Source organism: Rattus rattus, chromosome 3 (genome assembly GCF_011064425.1).
Source record: "Rattus rattus isolate New Zealand chromosome 3, Rrattus_CSIRO_v1, whole genome shotgun sequence".
Taxonomy (NCBI): Eukaryota; Metazoa; Chordata; class Mammalia; order Rodentia; family Muridae; genus Rattus; species Rattus rattus.
In genome coordinates, this window is record NC_046156.1 from 53,016,265 (window position 1) to 53,030,533 (window position 14,269).

The 14,269-nt window shown below is 46.3% G+C and overlaps 1 pseudogene; it reads left to right on the forward strand.

Moving 5' to 3' along the window:
* Window positions 1–3,179: 3,179 nt before the first annotated feature.
* LOC116895371 lies at window positions 3,180–3,618 on the forward strand (annotated as a pseudogene).
* The last annotated feature ends 10,651 nt before the right edge of the window (window positions 3,619–14,269 follow it).

A 14,269-nucleotide genomic window follows, 5' to 3' on the forward strand; every position in this document is an offset into this window, starting at 1 on the left:
AAATTCTCTCTGCTGAATAGAAGAGGAACTGATTTATATCTCCAGCAGGTATGCCAGAGAAAATTCAAATTGATCAAAAATTAAATATTCATAGGACATTATTCATTAAGATTCATCTCACCGAGTGGATGAAATGAGGCAAGGGAAGAAATTAGCTTGCTTGAGAGTGTCAAAGTGATTATGTGATTAAATTGCAATTTATAATTTCTCCTTCAAAAAAAAAGTGTTACTTCTTGATTTGTGTTTTCTCCTCCTTGCTGTGCCCCCTTGTTGTCTAGACCTGTGCCAAGGACACTCAGGGTTAATGGGAAACAAGGAGTCCCCTAACCCAAAGTCTAGGACAGCGCCGTCTGCCCTCCACGAGGGTCTGATACTGCTCTTTCTACCGTGCCTTACCCATGCTGACTCCACACAACGCCTTCCGCCAGCCTCAGGCCTCTGCTCTTGGCGCCAAGGTCAGGAACTTCAGAGGCAAGTGACCACCTCCCCAGAGACGATCATCCAATCTCCACAGCACCACTCAGTGGACAGTCTCCAGATGTGCTCACAACCTTCTCTTCCTCCACATGAAAAATCAAATGTATGCAACTTAACATCCCCACCCTTCCATTGGGGTCCTTACAGGGTCTATCCAGGGAAGTCCCTACCCCCAGCTAGTGTCCACACTCTCAAAGAGAAGGAGGTCCTTCCCATACCCTGGGTCCCCTCTCCTGAACTTCCAAAACAGTCTTGAGTGGTCCTCAACCTTCCTAATGCTTTGACCTTTAATACAGTTCTTCATGTTGTGGTGACCCCTGACCATAAGATTATTTTCATTGCTAACTCCAAAACCATTATAAATCATAATGCAAATATCTTTGTTTTCCAATGGTCTTGGATGACCCCTGAGAAAGGGTCATTCAACACCCCCCTCCCCAGCAATGGGGTCTTGAGGCAAAGTCTGGGTCAGGTAGTCAATTGATGAAGCTTACCCAGTGAGAAAACTTTACCTGAAAACCAGCAAACCAGCTCCCAAGCTGCACCAAGGCACCCTGGGGGTAAGATTGTCGGAGTTCAAGAACCTAAAAGGTTAAAAAGCAAACGAATATATGTTTGGTGCTGAAACCCACCTCTAGGACCAGGTGGCACATTCTGTCCTCAACACCCACTCCAAGTGACTCTAGACTCCTTCTGAATCCAGGGACGGTGCAGAGAGAGACACAGGCAGCTAGGCAAGTCTCCCAGCTGTGCCCTTCCTGGCCTGACAACCCTGTGGAGGGAGACAGAGGGGCCCCAAGGAGCAATAAGCTCCAAGTGGCACAACTCAGCTTTTATCTGTTTTAGACACGATGTTTCTCTGTGCAATTTCATTTCAAGAAAACGCTTTGCTGCTAAAAATAATTTGAAAACCACTGAATTAGATGACCCCTTCTATGGCCCTTCCTGTCCCTGGAGCCTCTGATGCCCTGACTTCAGTGGTGCAGGAATCAAAATGTTCTCTGAGCTAGACAAAGGCTCTCTCGCTCATATAGAGAACCTCTGTCTGTCAGTCTGTCTGTCTAGAATCCAGACTCTCGCTAAGCTGGCGTATGTGGGAATGGAGACAGGTGGAGAGCTGTATTCATTTTCCCCTGTCTTTCTATCCTCTCCCATCTTGTCCTTTTGCTGTCTCTCCGACTCTCTGTGTCTCCCTCTTGCCGCTTCCCAATAAAGATTTAGAGGCTGGCTCCAGCAGCTGAGAAGGGCAATATTAATTCCAAGCTTGTTTCCAAACACCACGGAGGCCTGCCCGGGTTAATTAGTTGCACAGGCTTTTCTGCAAGTGAGCGAGCCGGCAGGATTTTTTTTTTTTTTTTCAAAAAAAAAACAGCTCTGTCACAGCATTTATTTGTTTGTTTTCTGTTTTATTTGAAAATACGTTTATCTGACAATAAATAACATCCACCATGACTAGGGCTGATAAAGACAGTGAACAGCCCTTCCCAAGGGCTTGGAGAAATCACATTTAGAAGGGTTCCTAGTCGGGTCCCCCTACCCTGACGGCTGTCCCCAGTCCTTGGAAGAAATGGACAGATCAGGGATGTAGGAGGAAGCTGCAAGAGGTGACAAGACCAAGAGCAAGGACATGTAAGTTGATGCCCACCGAGAATGCGACCACAGCAAGGGGGTGGGCACCTGAGGGTCTCAGTAAGGGGCATGAGGATGCACCTGCAGAAAGACAGGGTGAGGCAGACGGGTCTCCAGACCCCGTTCATCCCAGGATGAGCTATACCACCTCAGCTGCTCACCTCCGCCCCTTGGGCTCCTCCACGTGAAACAGAGAATAATAATCACACCATTCTGCCCAGACTGCGCTTGCAAATACATCAAGGAGATGATGACAGTGAAAGTGCTGTGCAAACAATAGACTCTCTTTCAGATGAGAAGTGTTCAGGGGGACTCGCCTGGAATATATAGTCAGGATTCCGAGTGCCCCTGGAAAAAAGCCAGTCTAACACATTAAACAAGGGACCGATGAGAGAGCTTCGGCTTTCTGTCTATGGGCTCTGTGCTGAAGACCCAACCTAATGGCCTGATCTACGGAGTCCTCCCAGGCCTCAATCCACTCTTGCATAAGCCCTAGCTGGGAAGATCCTATTACTCCAAACAGAAGAATATTGTAGTGTGTACCTTACTCTGATCCAACAGGGCTCTGTGAGTGAAAAATGGGAGAGGCAAGGACAGAAGGGCAGAGCCTAAAACCAAGCAGCCTGTGGTAAAACACTGACTGAAGCCAGCTTGGGAAGGAAAGGGGTTACTAAATCTTACGATCCAGGTCACAGCACAACACTGAGGGAAGTCAAGGCAGGAACTCAAGGTAGGAGCTTGGAGGTAGGATCTGAGGGGAGGCTGTAGTGCCTCTCATGGGTCTGTTCTCCAAGGTTTGCTCACACTGCTTCTTATACAACCCAGGACAGCCTGTAGGGGTGGCACCACTCACAGTGGGCTGGGCCCGCTCACATCAATCATCAATCAAGAAAACTCCTCACAGGCTTCCCGTAGGCCAATCTGATGGAGGCAGGTTTGTTTTGTTTTTTTTTTTGTTTGTTTGTTTTGTTTTGTTTTGTTTTGTTTTTCAGTTGAAGTTCCCCCTTCCCAGATGACTGTAGCTCATATCAAAGTACAAGACAGCTTTTTTTTTTCTCTCAGGGCCCGTTGCGCCCGCAAGATGGGTAAGTGTCGTGGTCTCCGTACTGCCCGGAAGCTCCGCAGTCACGGACGGGACCAGAAGCGGCATGATAAACAGTACAAGAGAGCCCACTTGGGCACAGCCCTGAAGGCCAATCCGTTTGGGGGTACCTCTCATGCAAAGGGAATTGTGCTGGGAAGAGTGGGGGGTGAAGCCAAACAGCCAAATTTTGCCATCCGGAAGTGTGTCAGGGTGCAGCTCATTAAGAACGGCAAGAAGATCACAGCGTTTGGGCCCAGTGACGGCTGCTTGAACTTCACTGAGTAAAATGATGAAGTTCTGGTTGCTGGATTTGATCGAAAAGGGCATGCCGTGGGTGATATTTCTGGAGTCCGCTTTAAGGTTGTTAAAGTAGTCAACATGTCCTTTTGGCTCTGTACAAAGGCAAGAAGGAAAGATCAAGATCATAAAATTTTGAAAATGGAAACACAGTAATTCATTTTCATATCCTGAAAAAAATAAATAAAAGTACAAAACAACAACAACAAAAACCAGCACGCAGTCCTAGCTGTGGGTAGAGTGAGCCAAGGAGTCAGATCATTTCTTTGTGTCGCTTTCTAACTGTAAAGCTTAGACGCGGTGTTTTAATAGTTTACTTCTTTTTAATCTGTAAAATGGGGCTAATGCTGGTGCCTAGCTCACTGGATTGTGCTGCGAGGACCGGGTGGAATGAAGCGTATGGTGTGCTCCAGACGTGTGGTGGTGCATTAGCAAGAGCCTGGGCTTAGTAAACACTGGGGAGGTTTTACTGAGGTCATAATGTGTAGAAACTATCCAAGATACATACATGCAAAGTCACTATGGAAAGTCTGAACTCGCTGCCACACAGTAAACGAAAATTCCAGAGGGATAGGATCTAACTGAAGAATGCTTGCAGGAGGAAGAGCAAACTAAAAACCAGCCTTAAAAGGAAGAAGCAAAACTACGCGTGGTTTTCCCAGTCCTCCCGGCACTGAGGCAGGAAGATTACCATGAGTTCGAGCCTGAGCTCTGCAGTGCATTCTAGACCAGCCTCAGGGAGTAAGACCCTGTCTCAAAATGATGGTGATCGTGGTGACAGGCAGAAGAAACAGGGTTCTCTGCATAGTGCTGGATTTGCCTCCCGAGTTTCCCCATTGTGCAGGAATTAAAGCCAAGAGCCAGCCAACACCAGAGTTACCAGGAGTCACCAGCAGAGGGAACCAGTCACCACCACACAGGGCTGAGGGAACCAACACACCACACCCCAAAAATGGACCAGCAACCAATTCAGCTCCAGTCCAAACAGAAACGGGTGACTCAATAGTCTGTGTGGCGGAGGCCCTCTCTCTCCTGTGGAAAAGCCGACAGGGGTGAGTTCTACCCAAGGTGACAGAAGAGAGAGTGCAACCTCAGAAGCCCAGAGCATCCTCGGAGGCCTGGAAGACTGAGGTGCAGGCAATGTGCTCTCTACTCCACTGCCCCACTGTGGGGAAAGAAGGCAGAGCCCTTGATGCTCCTGGCCTGGGATCTGGAGCTTGACTATAGACACTGCTTCAATAGCCTTTTTTATTTTATGTTGCCAGTGTTTGAACCTAGGGCCTTGCACATACAAAGCAAGAACATCTAAAACAAAATTGTGGTGTGTGTGTGTGTGTGTGTGTGTGTGTGTGTGTGTGTGTGTGTGTGTGTGTGTGCGCGCGCGCGTGCGCGCATCTTAGTGTGTGAGTGCAGGTACCATATGCAGTGCATATGTGAGGGTCAGAGGACAATCCCGGGTCAGTCCTTGCCTTCCACTTTGTCTGAGACAGATCTCTTCTTTGCTCCTGTAAAAGCCAGATTCTGTGACCCACAAGCTTCCTAGGATTGTCCTACCTCCACCTCCCATCAGCCATTGTGCACCAATGGTCTCAGGATGTGGAGGAGCTGGGGAGCGAGTCTTGGGTGGTGGCCAGTACAGTAGGTATGAATGACCCGGGAGGAGAGCTCATTTACTGAAATAGCAAGGCTGGCTTATGTAGCTCCTGTCAGGGAGAGGGAGGTGCTGCTCCCAGGGTTAAGGGCCTCTCAAGCATACCAGCTAGATTAGCAGACTGCAGATCACATGACTTCTGAGAAGCCGGTTCTCTGGCAGGAAAACAGAAGCCTAACTGGCTTTATCATGATGTGGCCTTTGTCTCTATGGAGTTGAGTAGGCCCAAGCCTGATCTACGTAGGGAGTGGCCCATTCCTGCAGTGTTTTCTGAGACACATCCCAGGTATGGGCAATGCTACACCATCCCTTATCTGACTTGGGAACCCATAACTGTGCCCCTCCTTACATGGACTCTGAGAGGGCTCTGGGTCGCTCTCAGAGGGACTCGAACTTGGGTCCCCACACTTGTGTAGTAAGAACTTTTACCCACTGAGCCTTCCTCTTAGCCCCTAAGCAAGCACTCTTGCACTGAAGCTGGCACTCATCAGAAGCCTAGAGGGTCTGAAAACAGGAAGACCACTGATTTCCACCCAGAAGCAACAGACATGCCTACTAATACATGGCTGGGAAGAAGACAGGGCACCCTGTCTATCCAATCCATGTGTCCCTTACATGGTTGCTGTAGAACATCCAGAAGACACTGTGACTCCTTGCAGTGATGCTCGGAAGTCGGCAGAATGACCAGGGCCCAGATCTACCTGGCAGTTTCTAATTTAAGAGTTGGCTACTCATGGCAGAGATGGAGTCACTGGGCAGCTCTACTACTGGTGAGGCTTGAGGTGCAGCTAATGGCTGAGAGGAAGGGGTGTTCCTGGTTTGGGAAAAGAGCTCCCTGAAACTTCAAAGAGCCACACTGGACCGGGAAGGGGTAAAGGACACTTGTCCTGTAAGTCTTATAAAGAGACCTACCATACCCCATCCTTCCTCCCTGCCCAGAGGAACTGAGGCCTCCAAAAGAAGGGTGATGGGGTGCCACCAAGGCAAACCCCATTTCTCAACCGCTGCTCCAAACAGCCGCCAACCGACTCCACCGCGTGTTCAAAGGGAAGCAGAAAAGCTTGAATTAAACATTGCAATGCAATTTTTAAGATAAAAGACTGTGTCTTAATTAACATAATAAGACTGTTGTGGTGGGTGAAAGTGGCAGGGAAGTTATGGACTCACACAGATGGGTAAGGGAGCTGCTTCTCTGCGGGAGAGAGACCTGCGCCGTACACATCAAGTGCAGGCAGCAGCCACTGGAATAACAAAACTGCTTCCTGTTCACATCCCAACGAGGTGAGACTACCCAGTAAATCAAACCCAATTACATACATGTGAGAAGTAACAGGGCCTTGGAGACCTGCGTCCCCACCATGGTGACACCCTGGTGAAGAATACTGATTCACACAGAACACACACCTCTTAGCCAGTCATGTGCTGTCCTACTTCCTAGAGTACACGAGGCGGGAGATTCTGTCCCGGGCTTTGAAGGTGGCATCCCTGGTGGGATGTTCTTACAGGGAGCTTAGAGATGCAGTTTGATTGTCCTCTCTCCAGTATATTCTAGACAATAATAACCTCATCTCATGGGACCAGGAGCTGGTGACCCATCTGGGAGGGTCAAAAGCCAAGGAGGTCCTGAGTCTCCAAGCTGAGATCAGGAGATGAACAAGTCATGGCACACCACAGGTCCTGGGACACACTTCCAGAAGATGGGGAAACTACCACTGAGGCCTGAGAGGAAAGGAGGCTTTAAATGAGCAGGGTGGGAGCTGGTTCAGAGAGGACGATGTTGGCCTGGCTGATTTCCACCTAGCAAAGGGGAAGAACACTGATTGGTGTCAGAGAGTGTGCTAAGCTGGGTCTGTCCTTTAGTTTATTTGGTTTTGGAGACAGCCTCTCATGCTGTAGCCCAGCCTGACCCCCCTACTCCTGACCCTCCTGCTTCAGCCTCCCAGTGCCGGGCTTGCAGGCATGAGTCACCCCACCCAACATCACCCTTGCCTTATCCTCCCCACAACCCTGTAGGGAAATATTTTCTCCATTTTATAGACAGGGAAAAAGAGGCAGGGAAGTCACCTGAAGTCACGTGCTGCAGGAACTTGAACCTCAGGTCTGTCCTTAGGGAAGACCTAATGACTCTATACTCATGCGATATCAAAACACTGACTGGTCTACTCCTATCTATTGGCTTTTGCTTCATAAGAAGCCACCTCAGCTCTCGGGAATTCTCTTAGGGTGCTCCCTGACCAGAGGCTGAGCAAGGTAGTAGTGTAAGATCTTACTCCTTTCCTACTAACCAGGAACTCCTCTGACAAGCAATGTGTGCCTTACATATGCCACTGAACTGGCAAGGGCCTCCTCGGGTCTGCATCACCCACTGAGGGCCAACCTGCTGCCTCAGCTTCCTTTCCTCCTTCTGTAACTGCCAAGCCCCTGTAAACACCTAAGTCTGTCTCACTCAGCTCCTGGCTCAGAGGCCTCAGCTAGGAATGCATATGCTTGTGGACAGACAGACAGACAGACAGACAGACACACACACACACACACACACACACACACACACCTAGCTCCAAAATTCTCTCTCTGACATTTCTTCCTCCTCACTAATCTCCAGCTACTGCAGAGACTAGGTGATCTACCAGTAGCTGTAGCTTCATTTGCTCCAAAGCTTCTAAACTAGGAAGAATTAGGGCAAGTCCCAAAGAGTAACTTAACCTCGGTGCTTAGATGCTAATGCTCAAAGACAGTAGCTAATGAGCCCGTGGACACCAAGGGCAGGATGTTACCGGTCGAGAGTGAAATGTCACCTGTATGTTCATGTGTTTGAACACTTGGTTTCCAGCCGGTGGTACGATTTTGAAAAGCCATGGGAATTCTCTGAGGCAGAGGCTTCCTGGAGGAAGTGAGTGACTGAGAAGTGGCATTGAAGTTTCGTGTCCCAGCCTGACTTCCTATTTCAGGAAAGTGTGAGGAGGCAGAGGCCAGCTACTTGCTCTCCCTGGAGCCACCTGATGCCAAGCTTCCCCGCCACAGTGGGCTGTATCCTCTTCAAGTGTAAATGTTCTCTCTGTAAATATTTTTGAAATTGAACAATGAGGTTGGGCAGATGGCCCAATGGTAAGAGCACTACTTGTTCTTTCAGAGGACCCAGGTTCAATTCCCTCTCTGTTGCTCAAACGTCTGTAACTCCAGTTCCAGGGGTTCCGACTCCACCTTCTGACTCCTCAGGTACAAGGGACGCAAGTGGTATATAGGCATGCAGGAAAAACACTCATACACGTAAGATTTTTTTTTTTTAATTTTAACTGAACAAGACAATGGCTAACATGCCACCACACTTAGAAATGTAAATTCCAGGTGAAGAATGTCCCTAACTTTCTCCCTTTTCCTCTAATCCGTTCCACTCCTTTCATTGAAACAATGTAGTTTCATTATACCTGGCTGCAGAAAGCAGAGGCTTATACGTGACAGAGGAGAGTCATCAGAATAACTGGGGCTTCATCCAAAGAAAAGCCTTTTGTGCTTCAAAGGATTCCATCAAGAGAGTCAAAAGACTGGCCTAAGACTGGGAGCTGTGTTTGCAAACTGCCTTTGATAAGAAATTTGTATCTGTAATATGTAATTAGCTCCCACAACTCAACAATAAAAGGTTAAGAAACCCAATTAAAAATAAGCAAAGAATTTGGAAAATTTTCTGAAGAAAATATACAAATGGCTGTCAGGAGCATGAAAAGATTCATGTTCGGCCATAGTCGCTGTGGTGGAAATGCAAATCAAAGCCACAGTGATGGGCAGGGCCATTCAGCTTAGTGGTAAACACATACAGAGGAAAGGAGAGAACCAGCTCCTACAGGTTATCCTCTGACCTCTACACATATAAACACACACAAAAATGAATGGATGAATAAATAAATAAAAAAGAATAAATCATGATGACATACCCTTTAATGTGGCTATAATTTTTTTTAAAGACCAAGCATGGTGACTTATTTCTTCAACCCTAGCATTTGGGAGGCAGAGCTCTGAGTTTGAGGCAAGCCTGAACTCCATACCTGCCAGGGCTACATAGTAAGACTCTGTCTTCAAACAATAACAGTGTCTAATAAGATATTAGACAGCATGGGAGGAGGTTGGAACCAGTTATAAAGCAAGGTAGCCACTTCAGAACGCGGTTCAGTCAATTGTTCAGACAGTTAACAATAGAACTTTGTACTGGTTACTTTGGTGGAACTGTGATCAAAAATACCTAACAGATGTGGCGAAAGTGGGGGAAGACTTACTGTAGCTCCTGGTTTCAGAGGACTCTATCTATTATGACAAGGAATGCATGGCGGAGGAGTTCAGATCCTGGCAGCTGGCAAGTCTGGGGCAGATGGAGGCTGTCCACTTCATGGCGGACCAGGACCCAGGTATCACATGTGATCTCCCAAGGCCTGGCCCTGGTGATCTGTTGTCACCAGCAAGGCCTCACCTCCCAAATTTTCCATAGCCTTTCAAAATAGGAGCAATCACTAGCCTAATTCTGTGGAAAACACTTCAGATTCAACTATAATAGTTACCATGTGACCCACTGGCACGGCTTCCAGCTGTGTATCCAAGGGAACTGAAACATATGTCCAAATAAAACCTCATGTACAAATGTCCACAGACATACCTACTAAATAGAAAAAAAAACAAATATCCAGCAAGTGATAAGCAGATAAAAAGATAAACTTTATTTTGACACCAATCTAATATTATTTAGCCATAAGCAGAAATGGGGTTCTCATACGTTATACAACATGGTGAAACTCAAAAGTAAAGTGAAAAGTCAGATACCAAAGCCCACACATTGCATGATCCCTCCATATTAAATGTCCACAATGGCCAATCCTGAGATGCAGACAGTGGGTTTGCATGGTTGCCAGGCACTAGGTGAAAGGGGAAATGCAGTGACTGCTCAGTGGGTCTGGGGTTTCTTTTAAGGGGATGAAACGCTCTGAAATTATATAATGGTGATGGGCTCACAGCTTTCTGGATATACTAAAAATCACTGAAATGTGCACTTTTAAAGGGTAAATTTTATGGTATGTGAATTATATCGTAATAGAAAATTTTAAGCCAATAAGTTAAATCTTTTATAATTCTCTAAGGAGACCAAACCACTTCAAATTTGGTGTCTCAAGATGTGACCTTTGACTGATTTCCTCCCTTCGGGTTGATGTCTTTGACAAAAGACCCATCCTTGCTCTAAGAGGGTCGTATTTCAGTCAGGCTCCTATCCCAGGGCAAGGACTAGAGTGACTACAGCGATTAAGGCTTTAGTTTAGGACATCAAAGAAGGAAACTAATGAGACCTGGTGAGAAGCCAGGTGTGATAATTAGAACAGATCACTCAACCAGAAACAGAAATTCCAGTGTGTGTCCTTCGTGTCACAAGAAGGCAGCTCACCAATAGATGACCCATGAGACCAAGACCCACAGAGTTCTGGGAAAATCCCATCCTAATCCTAAGGCGATGGACAGCCCAAGTAGTTTGTGAACTTAACCACAACCCCAAGAAAGGCCTGAAGTTGTAAAGTTATGACTAAGGCTTCATAGTGAATAGTAGATATGGTCTGTCGGGTTTATAAGGCAGCATGTGTCTCCGGTCTTTAAAAAGCAAGAAAATTAATGACTTATAATATATATATATATGTATGTGTGTGCATATATATATATGTGTGTGTGTGTGTGTGTGTGTGTGTGTGTGTGTGTGTGTGTGTGTGTGTGAATATGCAGGGGTGTGTGTGTGTGTGTGTGTGTGTGTGTGTGTGTATGGCACTAGATTTTGACAAAGAAGAAAGAAAAAATAGATTTTTTAACAAAGTGTGCTCAAACAATTGGATATTCACATGCAAAAACTAAAATGAATTTTAATCCTGATCCTCATACTCTCATACTATATATATATAATATATATTATATGAATGATAAAAATTAAAACAGACAACAGATCTGAATGTAAAATCCAAAACTAAAAAGAAGCAAAGAAAAATCCTTCTAAAAATATATTTAAAAATTTTATGGCAAATATGTCTTAGATGTTTCATCAATATACAATCTATAAAAAGGAAGGTAACTAAGTTGGGCTTCACCAAAAGAATAAAAATATTTGCTCTTTAAAAGATACTAGGGTAGGGCAGTGGTGGCACACGCCATTGATTTCAGTACTTGAGAGCAGAGGCAGAGGGATCTCTGTGAGTTTGAGACCAGCCTGGTCTACAGATCAAGGGATACACAGAGACAGATACCAGGACAGCCAGGGATACAGAAAATCCTGTCTTGAAGTCCTCTCCCCCCAAGAAAAAGATACCGAGAGAATGAGCAGATAAGCCACACACTGGGAGAAATTCTTTGCTGAGCATGTGCCTGATAAAGGCTAACGGACAGCAGATAAACCAAACTAAAAACTCGGCAACAAGAGAATACCCTTGGAAGGGAATAGGGAGGCAAAGTTTAGAACAGAGGCTGAAGGAACACCCATTCAGAGCCTGCCCCACATGTGGCCCATACATATACAGCCACCAAACTAGATAAGATGGATGAAACTAAGAAGTGCATGCTGATAGGAACCGGATGTAGATCTCTCCTGAGAGACACAGTCAGAATACGACAAATACATAGGCGAAAGCCAGAAGCAAACCACTGAACTGAGAACGGGACCCCCGTTGAAGGAATCAGAGAAAGGACTGGAAGAGCTTGAAGGGGCTCGAGACCCCATATGAACAACAATGCCAACCAACCCAGAGCTTCCAGGGACTAAGCCACTACCCAAAGACTATACATGGACTGACCCTGGGCTCCAACCATGGTAGCAAAATGAATAGCCTAGTAAGAGCACCAGTGGAAGGGGAAGCCTTGGTCCTGCCAAGACTGAACCCCAGTGAACAGGATTGTTGTGGGGAGGGTGGCAATAGGGGGAGGATAGGGAGGAGAACACCTATATAGAAGGGGAGGGGGAGGGATTAGGGGGATGTTGGCCTGGAAACCAGGAAAGGGAATAACAATTGAAATGTAAATAAGAAATATCCAATTTAATAAAGATGGAGGGGAAAAAAAGAAAGCAAACATACGATTTTTTCTTCAAACATACCATTTTTTTTTAAGATTTATTTATTTATTTTATGTATGTGAGTACAATGTCACTGTCTTCAGACACACCAAAGGGAGGGATTCAGAGATCCCATTACAGACGGTTGTGAGCCACCATGTGATTGCTTGGATTTGAACTCAGGACCTCTGGAATAGCAGTCAGTGCTCTTAACCACTGAGCCATCTCTCCAGCCCCTGAACATACCATTTTTAAAGTAAGATAGATTTGAACAAATACCTTAGCAAAGAAAATAGATGCAAAATAGGCTCAGAAGAAAGTGATCAATACCATTAGTCATTAGAAGCACAAACTGGCACACCATGAGGAACTACCACACACCAACAGAATGCTTACAGTTTTTACAGGCAGCACAGGTGTTGACGGAAGTTAGAGCAGTTGGGATTGTCATAGCACAGACAAACTGAAAACAGTTGGGCAGTTGTTTCAAACGTTTCACATCGGGGGCTGGAGAGATCGCTCAGCCTGTAAAACTCTTGCTGAGCAAGAATAAGGACCTGAGTTCAACCCCCAGCGCCGACACAGAACAGGAGCCATGGCGACCCACCCCTGTAACCCTGGCACTGGGAAGGGAGAGACTGGGAAGATCCCCAGGGCTCACTGGCTACCCAGCCACTCCTACTTGGCCAGCTTCAGGCCAGTGAGAGATTCTTCTAAAAAGCAAAAGAGAACAAGGTAACAGGTCCTGAGGAAGGGCACTCAAGGCTGACCTTTTGCCTCCACACACATCTACACATTTGTGCTCCTTCACACCAACATGCACACAAATCCATACATAAACACTCCCACACAACAAGAGCCTGGAATCTCAGCACTTGAGAGACTGAGCGGTGAGATCACTGTTTCCAAGGTGGTATTCATTTTGAAGGCCTGCAGCGCTCATGGAGAGTAGCTTGGTTTTCCTCTACTCAACATAAAAACGTGTTTGCCTTTAGGAAGAATGAGCTGCCCACAAAAGAGCTCTGAGCTGGCCGTGAGAAGATGGGCGAGTGACGGTCCAAGAAAGGGATGGTCCTCAGCCAGAAAACAGCTTTATAAATTACATTAATCTCTTATTAAGACTCTGGAAGCATCACTTAAAAATCTTAGTTGTGCTTTATAGCATTTTGGGGAGAGAAGCTTTGCAGTACAGCAGTGTTAGCAGAATTGGAAATTTGAAAAGGCTTTAGGCCTTGCCCCTTGATAATGTCAAAAGCACCCAGAAGCTCTGGAGAATACCGTTTGCGTTGCGTTATGATGGTGTGTTTGGCTATCTCCTCTCCCAGGTCAGAGCGGTCATTTGGGCCCAGTACTAGATTATCTGGGGTCAGATTTCAGTTCTCTTAACAGCGAGGTGGCCTTGAACATGTTATTTTACCTCCGTGTGCCACAATTTCCTCATCCTTAAAGTAAAATAGCACCTGACAGATGGAGTTAATTTCCAAAATTAAATATGGCGATACATAAAAAGCACCTCAATCAATGTCTGACCCATCAAAATCGATTGATAAATTCCAGTAATTAGCTTGAGAGTTCCCTCCAGGGCAGAGTTTAAGTCTTAGAGGTGGTTTTTAAGGTTTCTACTTCTCCTGGGGCACATGAAGTGGTTTGGCCCCTTGGTTTGGCCTCAAAAAGAGCTGGATGGATAAATGAGTCAGTAAATTTTGCTCCTAACATCCGCCATGTTGTTCCTCACATCTGAGTTGCTTTATTGCTAGTATGGTAGGCCATTTCCCCCGGCATGCCTGATAAGCTGGCACCACTAATATGGCCCTCCTTCTCACCACGACCAAACTACCACTGTAATCAGTTTGCAGTTATTGAAGTTCGTCGTGCAATGATTAAGAGCAGACAGGCCAGAATACTTGACGGAGCCACACCCTTACCTCTGTACTGCATCTTGCCATCACAATACAGAGACAAGGGCTAACGTCTGGCAAAAGTGTCCGAGGGAGATGCAGACAGACCTCAAGATTCAGGAAGCCCCAGTTGGAATCGATCCTTAACCTAACGCTTAAAATGATCCTGCAAA